The sequence below is a fragment of the Lemur catta genome, chromosome 6 (assembly GCF_020740605.2).
Source record: "Lemur catta isolate mLemCat1 chromosome 6, mLemCat1.pri, whole genome shotgun sequence".
NCBI lineage: Eukaryota > Metazoa > Chordata > Mammalia > Primates > Lemuridae > Lemur > Lemur catta.
This window is the reverse complement of record NC_059133.1, coordinates 52,542,323-52,559,975: the sequence shown is the minus strand read 5'-3', so window position 1 is coordinate 52,559,975 and position 17,653 is coordinate 52,542,323. Positions and strand designations below refer to the sequence as shown.

The 17,653-nt window shown below is 48.3% G+C and overlaps 1 long non-coding RNA gene across 1 annotated transcript; it reads right to left on the bottom strand.

Moving 5' to 3' along the window:
* Nucleotides 1-5,591: 5,591 nt before the first annotated feature.
* LOC123639626 lies at nt 5,592-15,882 on the bottom strand. Its single transcript, XR_006735778.1, has 4 exons — nt 15,839-15,882; nt 11,739-11,900; nt 8,264-8,427; nt 5,592-5,909 (listed from the first exon to the last, which is right to left on the bottom strand). It is a non-coding gene; the product is annotated as an uncharacterized LOC123639626 (long non-coding RNA).
* Between the last annotated feature and the right edge of the window lie 1,771 nt (nt 15,883-17,653).

Sequence of the window (17,653 nt, the reverse complement as noted above, 5' to 3'; positions counted from 1 at the left end):
TGCCCTCTGCCCTCCTGTCCTGGGCCCTCCCTTCCCAGGTGACACATCCTACATTTTGTCAGGGACTTCCATTTCCTTCAACCATGAATTCTCAGTGGCCATGCACAGTCACATTTCCCAGTCCTCACACCCTTGCTCATCCTGACAGTGTGTGACCCTTAGCTGGGGTGGCAGGAGCTTCCCAGTCCACTCCAGTGTCTGCAGCAATCCCAGGAGGTCCCAAGGGAGCAGTCAGAGGGAGGGATACTGCCTCAACTGGACCCTCAGACAGAATGTGAAATCCCCGGAGCCCCCACACCCCTCCCAGTGCTTCCTCTGAGACCCCTGCACAAGACAGTGGAGCGAGAGGTCACCCCAACCCCCTTTGCTTTTATCTGTCTCTTTAGTTGGAACTAAAAGCCAATTGTCTCCAGGCAGATATAAACTTTATTAGTTTTACATGCACATGGGCAATTTCACAAGAGAGTAAAGTCCAAAGAATCGGCTAAGCAAATATGTTTTTGTAAGTTTTAGACAAAGGCTAATATATCTGAGAAGAAATGACAGGACGAAGACAGTGTTGTGAGGAGCAGTAAATGTTTTAGAGGAGTCACTGGGAGATATGTAGGGGGCTGTGAAACAGGTGGTAGATGAGGATTACTGTAAGTATGTTTATTCCGTCAGGTCTATCGCCCCTCTAATTTCAAGTCTCTGGTGATAAGGGTCATTTTCTTACCCTGGTGTGGAGAGGGTCCCCCTGCCACAGGAATCTTTTTCACTTGCTGCATGCAGGAAGAGACAGATCAGCTCACCCGCTCTGACACTAGTTTCCCCCATATTTTTAACTCAAATAATCAATACACCAATCTGACATATGGTAGGATGGCACGTCCTTCACCCCTTCATTTCCCCAGTCTGAAATTTAACTAGAAGTTTAAAATATTAAAAGTTGATTTGGAGGCAAAATGAGAAATCTCATGACGCTGTTGTCTCTTGGCACACATCCATGCTCCAGACTTTATCCACCAGACACTTGCTCTGGCAAGAGCAACAATCTAGATATTTTAAATAATCTAGATATTGACGTAACCAACCATCAGATTGATCCGTTACCATAGCCAGGGTTTGGAAGACTAGTACAAAGGGGTGCCTTGTCTGTGCTGGACTTGTCAGAAAAATTGTAAAAGTTAGTATGAGCAAGACACAGTTTGGAAAAAAGTTCATAGTGGAGGACTAGAGGGAGAGTAGGATAGACTACGACAGTCCCCTGTCAGCTTTTCAATACTCTAGCCACAGATGCAGAAAGGCTTTGTCAATGAAAACAAGATGTTGTTGTTGTTGTTTGTTTGTTTCCTAAGGAAGAGGAGTAAGGAGACCTAAAATGGGGAGAAAAGAGGAGGAAGTAGAATTTCTTGACTGGCGGTCTTGGGAAAATCTGTCCATCTCAATGAAATATTATCTGCTTCTGGGGCCTGGGGATTGGCCCTGGAAAGCTTTACTTTAAGGTCGCCTTGATGGGTGGTTTTCAAATTGTCTTGGGAGTTCTGACCAGGATCCAGCTTGGTGTGCCTTGTGAGGGGCCAGGAGGATTTTTCCTTCATTTCGATGGCAGTGTATGTGGTCAGTAGTATTTCATATGGGCCTTCCCAGCGAGGCGACAGTGCATGCTTTCTTCTAAAAAGCTTGACGTGCCTACAGTCTCCCGGTGGAAAAGAATGGCATGTCTTGTCAGGGGGCAGAGGCCATGCCCTTTTAGCCTGGAGATGATGTGCTCCATGCATATTACTTAGTGCCTGGATGTAGCTAGTCACAGCATCAATTGTTCACATCAATCCCCATAGTGTTCACTCAACCCACGAATGGAAGGTTTAGAGGTGCCAGCAGGCATAGGGTAGCAGAATATTATTTCAAGAGTGGTTAATCCATGGCTTCTATCTGGAGTATTCTGAAGTTTTATAAGGGCCAGAGGTAATGCTTCTGGCCATTTGAATCTAGTTTTTTGACAGAATTTTCCCAAACTCCATTTATCGTCGAGGTTTTTACATTGCACTTGTCCTGAGGACTGGGGATGGGATAGGGTATGAAATTTTAGTGAGTATCCCAGAGTTTTTGCAAGCAAGTGGTTCATCTCTGCTGTAAACTGAGTTCCTTGGCCTGGCTCCATCCACAAAGCGCTGCCAAAGGGAGGAACAGCGTCAGCTGTCAATTTCTTTCCCAGTGCTGTGGCATCAGCTCGTCTAGTCAGATAGCATCAGTCCCTCGACTGAAAATGCAGACAGTAACCGAACAGTGAGGAAAGCCTAGCGCTGGAGGTAAGTCTGTGGGTGCGTCTATCTGGGGAGCTGCAGGGGCCCCATGGGCCTTGGAGGACATCCCGAGGACTCTTAGTTTCCTCCAGAGATTTGGTCAGAATTACAAGTAATGCACTGGGAAATAATTTGGTCAGAAATTTTGTGGATCCTGGGTCAAAACCACTTACCTTGTAGTTCCCCCACGTATCCCCCATTTGTACATCCCCCATGTACCCCCCATCTGGGGGACATAAGTGCACAGGGTAGGAGAAAAAGGGGCCACAGAAAGTCCATTTGGAACATGTATAATCCGTCTGGTGATTGCTCAGCACCCTTTTGTATCCATTATCTTTTTCACATTTGGGGACATTTCCCTGATGGCCAATAATTTCGGTCAGGGATAAAGGCAAGTTTATAAGTTGGGAAGGAGAAGGATAAGGGGTCTGTTTGGGGTGTGTCCTTAGCAGCCCTGCCTGACCTAACATTCCCTAGACACGGAGTGTCAGTCCCTTGGAGTGGGCTGGACAGTGAGCAACAGCAATGTTAGTGGTAGGGTGAACAGCCTGTCATAAGGCAGCCCTCACATGTCCATTAGTAACAGGAGCACCAACGGTGGCAGGAATCCACGGGACGTCTGGATTATGCCTACAGCACGACAGGCTCCGAAAGTGTAGCTGAAGTCGGTGTAAATAGCACCAGTGTTTTTCCTTTGCCAGTGTGCAAGCTCTAACAAGAGCTATAAGTTCGTGAGCTTGACACACTTTATAGTGGGCAAAGGACGATGCCTCAGCGTTTTTTGGTGGGGAAACTATGGCATAGCCGATTATTGTGTTTCCCTTAAAATTGCGTTTACAAGGGCCCTCATAAAATACCAGTAAGTCTGCGTTGTCTAAAGGAGTATCTGAGGGATCATCTTGTAGCTTTGCAACCATTGCTCCAGTTGCTAGGCAATCCTGTGGAACTGAATGAGGATCTCTAACATCAGGGAAGGGTAGGAGCGTAGCAGGATTTATTTATTTATGTATTTATGTATTTATTTATTTTGTTGTTGTTGAGACAGAGTCTCTCTCTGTTGCCCGGGCTAGAATGCCATGGCATAAGCCTCGCTCACAGCACCCTCAGACTCCTGGGCTCAAGCGATCCTCCTGCCTCAGACTCCCGAGTAACTGGGACCACAGGCAGGCGCCACCATGCCCGGCTAATTTTTTCTATATATATTTTTAGTTGTCCATATTTCTTTCTATTTTTAGTAGAGACAGGGTCTTGCTCTTGCTCAGGCTGGTCTCGAACTCCTGAGCTCAAATGATCCGCCCGCATCAGCTTCCCAGAGTGCTAGGATTACAGGCGTGAGCCACCGCGCCAGGCCACGTAGCAGGATTTAAAGTGTTACAATGATGCAAGATGACAGAGGGATTCGTTAGTAGGATGCCTCTCTCTGTGGAGAGGTGCTGCATCTTAGGAACTTGTAGGGAGCAGATACAACAGGGAGAACCGAGAGGGAAACAGGGGAGCCCACTGTGTGAGTGCTGGCTTAATCCACTAGGGCAGCACGTGCTGCTACTGCACACAGGCCTGGGGGCATGCCTGCTGCCACAGGAGGAATTGGCACTGAGAAATATGCCACAGGGCGTATCTGAGAGACAAAGGGTTGCCCTAGAATACCTACAGCACGCCCTTTATTCTCACCACAATATAGGTGAAATGGTTTGTGAAAACGAGGTTAGCCAAGAGCAGGGGGTGTGGACAGTGCTACCTTTAAGGCTTCAGGGGAAGTTAATGTCAGAGAATGGGCTCTGGAGTGGTATCTGGGAGGAGGGCATGGAGTGGTTTAGCAAGAGCAGCAAAATTAGGACTCCACTGCTGGCAATAGCCAGCTGTCCCTACAAATTGATGTAGCTGCTTTTTCCTTTTAGGGAGAGGGATGGATAAAATTGACTCAGGTCAATTTGGGGTGAGTTTTTGAGTGCCCTGAGATATTTCAGGTCCTAAGTAGTAACAGGTGTGTGCACCAGTTGAAGTTTAGATCTGGAGGCTTTATGGCCTCGTGAGCCAGAGCCTTAGGAGAACTCGAGGGTCAGTAAGGGCACCCTGTTCAGTTGATAAGGAAAACCCCCATCTATTACTTGGCACAGCAGCCACCTGAGACCCCCACTCCTCACGGAAGACCCGCATCAGCATAATACTAACCTAACGCCTGGCCCATCAACTAATCTATTACCTGGCGCATCAGCATAACACTAAACCTATTACCTGGTGCATCAACTACCCTATTACCTGGTGCATCAACATAATACTAACCTATTGCCTGACACATCAACTAACCTATTACCTGGCAGGCATTAGTCACCTGAGACCCCACCCCACTGATCACCCCAACTTAATAAAAGTGGGGAAAATTGGGTAGACGGCGCTCAGAATTTGGTGGCGAGAGCCCTCTGAGCCCGCCGGTGAATAAACCTTGATTCTCTGACTCTCTGTGTGCCGATTTGTCCTCGGGACCACTCGCTGTAACACTTGCCGTAACACAGTTTGATTACAAAGCAGAAGGCCATCACACCGCACAACGGTGGAGCCTTGGGTGAAGGCCACAGAATCCACGCTGGCTTTAAGGATTTGAGAGAATATGGAGGGGGACGCACAATATCCCTGAGTCAGGGAGCCCATGTTAATTGTCCCCCCCTGCATGTAAATGCAAAGAGAACTGTGAGGCAGGGTGCAAAGGAATTGAAAAGAAAGCTGAGCAGAAGTCATGGACTGTGAACCAGGCTGCATCTCCAGGAATCCAGGTAAGGACAGTAGCTGGATAGGAGCAGAGGGCAGCAGGGAATTACCAGGGAGTTTATGGCAGTTAGATCCTGCACAAATTGGTACATTTGATTTCCATCTGCATCAAATTTTCCTTGTGTTTTTATTAGTAAGATTGGGGTGTTACATGGTGAGGTGATGAAAGTAAGTACATCTTGCTGTAAAAGAGAGGCTATTATAAGTTTGATTCCTTGCTCTGCATCTCATGGCAGGGGCTACTGTGCTACCTACCGATGGGAAAGGTTTGTTCCTCTTCTATGTAGCGCGTACTGATTTGCATCAGTAGCAGTCCACCTCATTTCCATGGAAAGCCCAGAGTCTAGCTGAGATACCTTTCAAAATTGCATCCTCTTTAGCGGAATTTAAATCAAGATGAGTTTCCATGAGACAGAGCAGAAAGCTTGAAGTTTGGTCTGAAGGCAGAGAAATAAAAACACCTTCTGTAAGGGTACGAACTAGGGCACCAGGGTTTTGAGAAAGATTTCTCTAGGCAAAGATTAGGATAGAAAGGAGAAGTTTATTTACTTTTTCCTGGGTGGAAAAAGGGCCACCACAGAAGTGAAGGAGGTAGAGAATGTTGGCAGAGAGAACCAAGTATTCAGGGTTTTTTATTTAGCGGATGTAAAGGTTTATGGCTGTAGCCAAACTAGCAGAGCACTGGAAACTGTTACATTTGTTCTCTCTTCTTAGCAGCAGGCTGACAACAGAAGCGGCTAGAGTTGGCTCCCCTGCCTTTCTTGGAGACAGGCTTTATCTCTGGAGATGTGACTCTGCCCTGGAGACAGGGCTGAGGCCTGAAGCTGGCACCCTGCTGTTCACTCAGGAATCCTTCCACTATAAAAAAAAAAGCAGATTCTCAAAGGCAATTCTGGAGGAGAAAAATTTACATCTCTTTTCAGCCTGCCCGGCTCTTTTTAGATGTTGTGCAAAACAGAACTCCCACGGGGTACCTGTTGGCGAGAAAACTCATAGGATTGATCTTTAACTGTTATAGGGGAAGTTGTGGGATTAGACACTTTCCTGTTATTTTTCTTGCAAGGATACCCTTTTACCTTCCCTGTGACATTGTGTGGTGGCATTAAACTTACATAATAAATCTCCGCTGAAAACTCTGGAGGTAAGAAGTCAGAAACTAGAAAGGCATGGTGGGTGTTATGGGGGCCTAATGATATTGGGGTGGCCTAAAACATGGGCAATGAAATAAGTTGCACAGAGACTCCAACAGCTTGAATAGAACCAGAAGTAAGAGGTAGAGATACTTCCTCTAAGCAAAGAGTAGAAAAAGTCACACCAGTGTCAATTGTAAAATCCAGTTCCCAATCTACTGAAAGCTTTATGGTGGGCTCAGGGGTGCTACTGAGGATGGGCCGACCCCATCAGTCAATGGGGTGCTGTCCCACAGGGAGGGAAAAAGGAGCCTACTGAGAGTGCTGGGTTTATAGGGAGAGTTTCTCCCTTTTAAGTACAGGACAGCAGTTTTTCCAATGCCCCAGCTTTTATGCAATATCTGCAAATTTTTGAAGGCAAACTGAAAAGCCCTGTGGTTCACCAGAGCCAGAAGAAGACTTTGAGTCATTCTCAGAGGCCTGTCTTTGTTTTTGTAATGATTCAAACTGCAAGGCAAGGACGTCTTTTCCTCTTTTCTCTTGTTTTCTTGCAAGCTGTTTTCAAAGAATTGTGTGACTGCTTCTATTGTAATGTTTAGACACTGACCATCCCAACCAACTACACTATTTTGGATTTGCCTCTTTATTGTATCAGGAAGAAGATTTCCAACCAGAGCAGAAATGAAAAGATTTCTATGCTCTGGAGCTTCAGAATCTAATGCAGTACGCCTTTGAAAAACTTGTATAAATCTCTTGACAGATGCCTTGGGGTGCTCTCCCTCTTTCTGGGTATATCATTCAAACTTAGATCAATTTATGTAGGAGGGAAAGCCTCTGGTATTGCCGCAGCTGACCCTGAATATCAGCATCTAGTCAAGCTCTCTCATCATCCTTTGCAGGAGGGCCAGGGAGGGGCTGCAGCTGAGGGCTCCCCAGGAGGCCATCTGGTCTAATAACTCCTACGTGTGGTACGATCGTGAGAGGGATGTCCACTGTTAGTGCCCTGTCAAGGTCCATAGGAGTGGGGTTATGGATGGCCACTAATCTGATTCTCCCCTAAACTTGGTAGGATCTTTTGCAAGTCGGGGCTACAGGGCTTTATAATTTAAAAGATCTGCTGCTGTCCAGGGGACACGAAATCTTTGAGGACAGGGTCCAGGATACATTCCCAGAGGGCATTGAACAGGGAGGGCTGGAGCCGACGATGTCCAATTGCAAAGCCCTGGGAAGTCGGACACGATGTAAGGCACAGCAAAGCGAGCCTGGCTGCGTGTTCCTGGAGCCTGTGCCAGACCTACACAAATGACTGTCAGCTTACACAAATGACCCTATACCTCAGGCTTTGAGATCAGGCCAGAGGATCAGGCTTTCTTAAATCACCCAGGGAGAGGGAGGTGAAAGCAGACAGCTGGGTGTCTGGGGGGTTTCTGGGGAGGCTGGAGGAGTCAAGGGATTTTGCTGAGGAGGGAGAGGCTGAGGAGATGGGGCTGCGGATGTTTGGGGAGGAGAGTTCAAAGCAGGGGCCCTGAGAGCTTGACACATTTGGACAAAGCAGGTGCTGCTATGGTTGCCTGACTCAAAGCCAGCACTTTGTGCCCCTCGGGTGGCAGAGACTGGAGAGTGTGTCCTCTTTGGTCACAAAGACAAGCTCTCAGGAACTAAAACAAGACAACAGAGGAATCTCATCCAGTTTTTTGGTTCAGGACCCAAGGTTGTCTAGATAGACACTGCAAGAGATGAGGACTGTGAACCCACCAGTCTGCGGAGCCCAGTCCCAAGAGCAGGCTTGTAAGACCCTGTGCCTGTGAGCTTCACCCTGTGGTTCCATTCCGTATGACAAGTGACACAAAAGCACAAAGACAAGGGAAGACACAGACTATGTCTGAGATAAATAGGATCAAACAGAAATCTAGAGTACTCACAAAACACCAAAAGTGGCTTTCACCCAAAGAAGTAGTTCACAAATATTTTCTCCTGTCAACCCCAATTTAGAGAGGGACAAAGACACAGAGTCTCATCACTCTGACCTCATGACTGGCCCCCACAGCAGAGCTCCCAGAAGCTGAGGATAAGAAACCGTACCTTGGCCAGCCTTTCGTGACAGGGCCGGGATATCAGCTGCAGCAGGTCCGGGGCGAGCAGTGTTGCAGCCAGAGAAGGATGGCTCGCTGTTGGCTGCCATTTCTGTAGGGGAGCCAGAGATGTCTCCAACCCCTCTCTGCCCTCACTGGGCACTTTCGCTGGATCTAGAAAGCAAATGGACAACAGGCAAATGAACAGGACAGAAGCATAGGCACGAGTTTCACATGCACATGGGGAGTTTTCCAGAGAGTGAGGTCCAAAGAAGAGGTCAAATGAAGATGTTTTTGTATTCTTTAGACCAAGAGTTATAATTGTGAGAAGAAATGACATGACAAAGATAATCTGGCTGGGGGAGTAATGTTTCAGGGCAGTCGTTAGGAGATACGTGATGGGGCTGGAAAACATGTCTACCCAGGTCTAGTGTATCCTCTCATTTCAAGTCTCGGGTGATATAGGCTATTTTCTCACCCCAGTGTGGACAGGGCACCCCTCCCAGACGAGCCTATATTGCTTGCTGCATGCAGATAGATAGAGGTCAGCTCACCCTTTCTGTAACTACAATTGCCCCAGTGTAGGCAACTCAAATGATCAGTACACCAATCTGGCATGTTTTGGGATGGCACATCCTTCACTTCTTCAACAAACCATCCCAACAAAGACAACCTCAGCACTCTCGAGGAGAGAAGATTGGCCCGGCTACAGAGCCATACTTCAGAGCTCCGGCATGCAATTTCGGACACACAACCCCTCCTAGACCTGGACTGGGGACCCAAGAAAGCAAGGGCCACATGCCCTGCAGGCATCAGAGATCAGAGGTAGGAGGGGAGGACAGTTTTTGCTGGGGACTGAATAGCCCTGTCCTCCTCACAGAGGACCAGGGCAGCAAAGGGACCGACTGAAGGCAGCTTCTGTGGTACCCAGGACACTGAGGGATTGGGCTCCAGTCCCTGCACAGCTCCATGGGACTGGCTCCCTCACTGAGTAAAGATGCCAGGAGGGAAGATAAGGGGAGGTATTGCTGAGAATTCAGAATGGGGGCGGGGCGTGCACTGCTTTACTTTAGACTTTATTTATCACCATGATGGATCTCTCATGGCATAGGTGGTGCGCTTGACTCACAGTCCATGATGTGAGCCAGGGGTCGAGCCTCGGTGCAGATGCACCCCACGGTATAGCCCAGCATGGAGGCCCAGGGGTTGCACCCTCACAGCTCTCGGACGCTCTGCAGAGCACTCCTGGGGGTGACTCCAACCCACTGAACCACTATCGTTGGGCTGGCAAATGAATCTCAGCCTCTTATTTCACTTCAATTTGTTTTCCTGGTGTGTGTGGGTATGTCTGTGTGTTTACAGAGAAGGAATTATTTAAAAAAAAACAAAACAGGAAAAGAACTCAGGAGGCTTCAGATTGCATATGTAATGGCTCTTTTTCCTTAAACTCGGGGACCATGAAAGAACACTCAGTGGCCTGACCCTACAGCCCTCAGGGACCTGCTCCTCCAGGATGACACTCCCTGGCCATCTTCACGTCTTCAGCATTGATGTGCTCCACACGAATGCCGACTTAAGTTTTCGGTGCAGCTGAGCTCACTTGTGTTTTCACAACCGACACGCATCTTTTGAACAACATACCTTTTTTCTGCTCAGATCCTGAGCTGCTGAATCTTCTTAAGAAGAAAATACAGTTTGAATCAAGACACAGGTGGGTTCACAGCCCAGCTCTGCTACCAGCTGGCTGAGTGGCCTTGGGCAGCTTGCTCACCCCTCAGAGCCTGGGTGTCCTTATCCAGCCCACCACCCAGAATCACTCTTCAGAAAGCTAAGTTACTGTCAGTCTCCAGGAGTACAAGAAAAAGGCAAAAAGAGTGGACAGGAATAGATCCCTCCTGCTAGAATAGTTTTCGGGAGCAGAAAGTGGTACAGAATCTTAAAGGGGCAGTCAGATCTCAGAGGCAAAGGAATGAGAAAGAGAAAATGAAGGCTGGGAACCCACAGGAAAGAAACTCCCAGGGTTGCTGGGAGGGAGGAAAGGAATGAGTCACACAAAGCTGGTGTCACAGTGTTTACAGTTCACCTCCTGCAGACGCCCTTCCCCAGCCCTGGGTGCTGGGTACACTGTCCTCTGCCCTCCTGCTCTGGGCCCTCCTCTGCCGGTTGCACATCCGGAATCTGGACCCCTCAGACAGTGAGAATCTAGAAGCCAAAGATTCAGTTGAACAAGGACAATAGGGATGGTATGTCTCAAACCTCACCCAATCACGGAAGGCTCTAAACTCTAATAACTGGAAAGGCATTAGTTCAGTTTATATGAGGGTGTTGATCGATAGGAGGGGACTTGCTCTCACAAGACTGAAGACAGGGCTAGAGCCTGGACCTCATACCTACTGTCCTTGGAGGGGCTGTCAGGGTGACCTCGAGAATACCAGTTCATAAAAGGGGGATGGGATGCAGAAAGGCAGGGAGGTAGGGGAATGGAAAAGGGGCAGAAGCAGCCATGGTTTCACTACGCTGGCCTTCTCCCCTACTGTCCACGTTTACCCAAAATTCTGGCCCCTAATTAAGGGAAGAAGAGGAGACTGCCTGGAAGCGGCGAGGAGAGGTTTCCTGCAGAAACCAGAGGCTAGAGAAGGGCCGCGCGCCCCCTGGTGGTTAGTCTGCAGCACTGCAGTTTCGGCGTGGGTGTTGCCCGGGGAGCGCCCATGGACCCAGCCCAGCCCCACCGTGGCCACTCTCTCCAGTGTCAGGGCGCCTCCCCGTGGCCTCGCACGTGGGTCACCCAAGAAAGAAGGAAACAGCAAGACTGTTGGCTGATAAGGGACCGGATTAAGCGTTAATTACACAAACCTGTTTCTAGCCCTACAGGGCACACAGCGCCCTCCTAAGCCCAGGACAGGAACCCATAACTAAAAACCACACCCCTTCCTTGCAGGATCAGAGATCTGGAAGGCAGAAGGAGGACTAGAAGTGGGAAGTCACTGACCTTCTGCTCCTCAGAAAGGGCACTCTCCTCAGGATTGGGCTCCTGTCCCATGTACTGGACTAGGCTCCCTCCCCAGCAAAGAGGCCTGGGAGCGGGTGGGGCAGGCTGAGGCCTAAGTACATTGCACTTCTTTGTCAATGGGTCCTTCTCCCACCATGGCAAGGCCCTTGAGTTGTGACACCACGTGGAGCCCTCTAGCATGCATCGTGGTTTGTTTCCATCAGGAGGTGCTAGCAGAAATCAGAGACCTAACCAATCCAGGGGCTGACATTCTTGGAGAGGACTCCGGAGGTGAGCCCAAACCTCTTGAAAATGGCTCAACAATCATTGTCTTTTTTGGAGAAGAAAAAGGACAGAAATCCAGAAGCTCCAGTTTAAGCCTGAAGCAATGGTTTCACTTTAATGAAGCAACATGCATGGTTCAGCACACTTCAGCCTTGAGTGTGCTGAGCTCTAGAGCTTAGGTGGACCCTTGAGGGCAGGAACTGAGTCTCACCATTTTGTATTTCCAGTCCCGGGCGGTGCTAGCATCTGGCAGAGGTGAATGAATATCAAGGCAGATGACACTGCAACATCTAGTATCACTTTCCATTTTCATCTACATTTCTCACGTTGTCTGACAATATGAGATTTCATAAAGCCTCCATTTTTCTCATCTCTGTAATGAAGAAGGAGAATCAAGATGACTTCGGCAAGTCCGCCCAACTCCAACTTTGGGGGAGTCTAAGAATCATACGTCTGTATCAAAATGGTGAAAATTTAGGAAGCTGAGGCCAGAGAAGCATTGGAGAATTTCTGTCCTGCATACATCGGGTGTTCCACAAAAGTTAACAGACCTAAGAAATCTAGAATCAGCAAGAGACTGTCACCACATGTCCACGGAGAGGCCAGGGATTGTGGGGATCATGGGGGAATCTGAGGGAGCAGCAGAAGCCAGGGGAGGGATAGGAGACTGGAGAGGGGAAGAGTGGAGACATGTGGAGTTGCTAGCCCTGTGGGGGCAGGGTACCTAGCTGGGGCCCTCCAGTCTCTTATCAGTCTTTCCAAGCTTCCTGTTCCTTAGACAATGTTGCACCCTCCCTTCCCCCACTCTTGGGAAATCACAGAAAGGAAACAGTTGTCCTTCATGTTGTGGAAGGATGGAGGTGGGAAGCAAAGACATTCACCTTCCCCTTCTCAAACGCCTCCCCAGATGGTCCCACGGATCCCTCAAGTTCCATGAAGGAGATGCCTCCCTCACGCAGGGACTTTCCCAGAATTCCCAGGGCTGAGTGGCCTCCACAGAAGTGGATGCTCAACCTTTCTTTTTCATCCTGGAACTGGTCCATGAGAAGCTCTTCAAGGGTGGTCTTGTTTAACCTTTTTGCACATTGTGGATCCCTTGGAAGGCTCTAAGCCTTCATAAAAATGCACATAACGTACAATCAAAATTTTGTATCTACTTTTCAGGGAGTTCACACCTAAAGCCATTAGGTGTAAGGAATCCAGGTCAAGAATCCTTATAATATGGGTTTATTGAATTACTAGCAGTGTGACTTGGGCAGGTTATTTAACCTTTCTGTGCCTCAGTTTCCTTGTCAAGTATAAAACCCACCTTGTTAAATTGTTATAAGGATTAAATGAGGTAATACATGTAAAGAAAGCCCCTTTCAACCACGTCTGGCAAATGGTGAATATTCAATAAACGTTAGCTGTTATTATTAGTACATCTCTTCTGTGGTTGTTCATAGTGGTATATGGGAATGTTCTTGCCCTTCTGTGTAAGAAACACAACCCCAGACAACTAAATATAATAAAAGAGGAAGCTGCTATTGATCTAATTCAGAGAGAAATATGCTAGTGGTGGTGGGACTAGAGAGGTCTCTCAATATTAATTCCACAAGAGGGAATCTCTTTTTCCTTATCCTCAAGAAGTGGGAAGCGGGCATCATGCTAGTGCCAAGTGCTTTACATATATTGCCTCACGGATCCCATGTGATAACCTTGTGAGGCAAGTAGCATTATCCTCATTTTACATATAAAAGAAATAGAGGCTGGGCGAGGTGGCTCACGCCTGTAATCCTAGCACTCTGGGAGGCCGAGGCGGGTGGATCGCTCGAGGTCAGGAGTTTGAGACCAGCCTGAGCAAGAGTGAGACCCCGTTTCTACTAAAAAAAATAGAAAGAAATTATCTGGCCAACTAAAATATATATAGAAAAAAAATTAGCCGGGCATGGTGGTGCATGCCTGTAGTCCCAGCTACTCGGGAGGCTGAGGCAGTAGGATCGCTTAAGCCCAGGAGTTTGAGGTTGCTGTGAGCTGGGCTGACGCCACGGCACTCACTCTAGCCAGGGCAACAAAGTGACACTCTGTCTCAAAAAAAAAATAAAATAAAATAAAAAGAAATAGAGACTCAGAAAAGTTAAGTGACTTGCCCAAGTTCACACGGCTACTGAGTGGTGGAACAGGGTGTCAAAGATGGGCTTGATCCCAAAACTGGTGTTATCTCCACTGTGTCTTGTGAAGAGTGGTGAGTAGGGAGAGCCGAGCAGAGAGAGCCAAGGACAGGGCAGCAGGCCACATCCTTCTCGGGGAGCCTGGGGAGCCCCTCGTCTGGTGCTGCAGAGCAGACAGGCTGCCTTTCAGGCTTGGGGAAGCCATGGCAGGAGGGCAGAGCAATGTCCACAGCCAGACTTGGCTCCTTCACTCAGTGACATTCTGGAAGTTCGTGCTGGGGACGGGAGTGCGATCACTGCCACACTCCTCAGCCTGACCTTTCCTCCATGCACCTGCCCTGCTCCTTCCTCCAGAGCCCAGGCCGCCCCCTGGGAAGCTGCCTGCCTTTATCTGTGCCTCTCAATACCTCCTCCCTGGTACCTTCCTTCCTTTCTGATTGTTGATCACAATGTCTTGCCTACACTTTGGGGCAAAAAAAAATGGGGGGGAGGGGGAGGAGAAAGAAAAAGTAAATTTCCAGGAATTGTTTTGCTGCTGTTGCTTAGAGCAAAGCTGCTTGCCCTCCTTCTGCCCAGATTGGCAAGGAGCCCAGCCTCCTGTCCCTCCCTCTTTCCCTTCCTCCCAGTCTCTCTCTTTCCAGCTCCCCCCCATCCCCAAAAAAACTCGGCATGAAAACTGCAGAGCTATCACTTATTTCTTCCTGAGGGAACAGCTTTCCCTCCGAGCCTCTGCTGTAGGCCCCGCCATCACTTCCTCTTGCTGCAAGTACACACTGGATGCTGAGAGTAGGTGGGGCGGCCAAGTGGAGGTGAGGCTGCAGGGGGTATGTCTCCATGTACAAGGGAGATTCAGAGACCCAGCAGACATGAGCCACTAAGATGCAATCTTGAGAGGAACAGAAATGGCCACGGGTGTTGATACGTCATAACAATTTGTAATCCTAGTGTCTCAAAATGGAGTCCCTCCTGTCCAGTAGCATTGAGCCCACAGTGAAGTTATTTGCCCTCCCAGAGCAATAGACATATATGTAATGGACTAAGGTGATAAGATAACACTTGCTGTCACCTAGTAATGAGAATAAGACCCATCTGGGAGGATCATAAAAGCAGCCCAGACCCAGCCTTGTTCAAATGTCTTCAGAGGTTCTGCTTATGAGAACTCCGAGGCTCTCCCTGTTTTGGTATCTGCAGCTATCCCCCTGCTGAGGGGCAGGCACGTTGGTCTCCTGAGCCATCCCCCTTTAATTATCACCTGTGTGTTGAATATTAATTGCATGATTGGTGGTGTGTGAAGGCCTAGCAATAAACTGTGAGTTTGAGCTTATATAATTGGCTATTGAGTCATTGTTAGCACACCTAGGCAGCTTGGCCCTAATTAACATATCAATCAGCACAGCCAGTAGCAAGTGTGGTCCATGTGAAGAGGACAGAAACTAGAACAAGGGTCTTCCTTGAACGGTGCTTGGTCTAGGAGAGGTTCCATCTGCATGAGTCAAAGGCATGAAGAGGGAAGCGAAAACTCTCAGAAAGCTCCTTACTGGAAAAAGATAACAACGGGATAGAAACCAAGATCCTAAAGAGAGACAGCAAAACTGAAACTTGTGAACATTTGCACATATCACATTGTCATGGTTCGTGATAACAGAGTCTTGATCTAGGAGTGGTCTAATATGTGAGTGGAGGGCTTAAGAAAACTGCAAGATTAAAAATATCCCCTCCCTTGGCTGGGCGCAGTGGCTCACGCCTGTAATCCTAGCACTCTGGGAGGCCGAGGCAGGCAGATCGTTTGAGCTCAGGAGTTCGAGACCAGCCTGAGCAAAAGCGAGACCCTCGTCTCTACTAAAAATAGAAAGAAATTAGCTGGACAACTAAAAATATATAGAAAAAATTAGCCGGACATGGTGGCGCATGCCTGTAGTCCCAGCTACTTGGGAGGCTGAGGCAGGATCGCTTGAGCCCAGGAGTTTGAGGTTGCTGTGAGCTAGGCTGACGCCATGGCACTCTAGCCCGGGCAACACAGTGAGACTCTGTCTCAAAAAAAAAAAAAAAATGTCCCCTCCCACTGAGATGGATAGTGGTGATGGTTGCAAACAATGTGTATGTACTTAATGCCACTGAGCTGTCTACCTAAAAATGGTTAAGACAGCGTGCTGGCACACACCTGTAGTCTCAGCTACTCAGGAGGCTGAGGCAGGAGGATTCCTTGAGCCCAGGAGTTTGAGGTTGCTGTGAGCTATGATGACACTGCTGTACTCTAGCCTGGGTGACAGAGTGAGACCCTGTCTCAAAAAAACAAAAAGGTTAAGACAGTAAATGTTATGTTATGCATATTTTATCACAATAAAAAAATCAATTAGCAAACACACATGCACAAATCCCTTCCTTGATTGGATAAACAAAATGTGATATAATGAAATATTACTCAGCCATGAAAGGGAATGAAGTCCAAATACATGTTACAATGCGGATGAACCTTGAAAACATTATGCTAAGTAAAAATAAAAGAACAGACAAAAAGGTCGTATATTATATGATTCCATTTATGTTAAATATTCAGAATAGGCAAATCCACAGAGATGGAAAGCGGAATGGTGGCTGCCAGGGGCTGGGGAGAGGAGGACATAAGGAGTGACTGCTTAATGGATATGGCTTTTCTCTTCAGGTGATGAAAATGCTTAGGACTTTTTTTTTTTTCCTGAGACAGAGTCTCAGTCTGTTGCCCAGGCTAGAGTGCCATGGCGTCAGCCTAGCTCACAGCAACCTCAAACTCCTGGGCTCAAGCGATCCTCCTGCCTTAGCCGCCCTAGTATCTGAGACTACAGGCACACACCACTAAGCCCCACTAATTTTTTTCTATTTTTAGTTGCCCAGCTAATTTTTTTTCTATTTTTTTTTTTTTTTATAGAGACGGGGTCCCGCTCTTGCTCAGGCTGGTCTTGAACTCCTGAGCCCATGTGATCCTCCCATCTTGGGCTCCCAGAGTGCTGGGATTACAGGCGTGAGCCACCATGCCTGGCTGTTTAGGACTTAGACGTGGTAGCTGCACAACAATGTGAATATACTAAATGCCACTGCATTGTACACTTGAAAATGTTAATTTTATATTTAATCCCCTCCAGCCTACACGCCCTTGGCCCTACATCCTACAAAACCTGGGCCCAGGTCCAGATGACTGCCAGCTGCACAGTGAGGCTTGAGCAAGACAGGCAGCCTGTCTGGGCCTCCAGGAGGATAAAGCAGCCCAGCCTCCCTCCACACGGGGTATCTCAAGAATCAAACGTGATTAACTGAGGTGAGAGTGCTCCGAGAGGCAGGATGCTCTGCGGACACAAGATGTTCACCCAGAACACAAGTCACGGGCTCGGAGGGGAGAGTAGGCTGGTCTTCCCCGCCCAACACCCCATTCTCTGCTCCCCCAGCACAAGAGAAGTACAGAGCCGTGGGGGAAGAGGATGCTGTCCTCCTCGCCCCTCCCAACTCAGGAGTCTCCCTGAAGCTTTGACGTAGCCCCTTCCCACACCACAGCCACTCTTTCCTCTCTCCCCAGATTCTCACCTGCAACCACAAGATGAAGGCAGGAGCTGGAAACCCTGCAAGGGGAGAACCGCAAGGGACCGGCCAGAGTCATGAAAATCGCAGCGGGTTTTCAGATTGATTTTAGCCCCACAGCCCCCATCCAGTTCCTCTCTAGTAGGAATCCAGACAGACAGGGGAGAGTGGGATTCCAAGTAGACTTAGAGGGAGGAAAATACACACATATGTAAAGCACTTGCCACCGCAGGGCCCTGTGCTAAGTGCTTCACCTTGATGGCTTATTTCATTGTCACAGCATACTATTGTTGTCCCCATTTTGCAGAGGAGAGAAGAACTGAAGCTAAAGAAAGGGTAAATTCACACAGGTAGTGAGTGAAGAGTGAGGTTTTAATGCTTGCAGCCTGACCTTCCCACGCTGGGACGTCCCCTCTAACTGGATTGG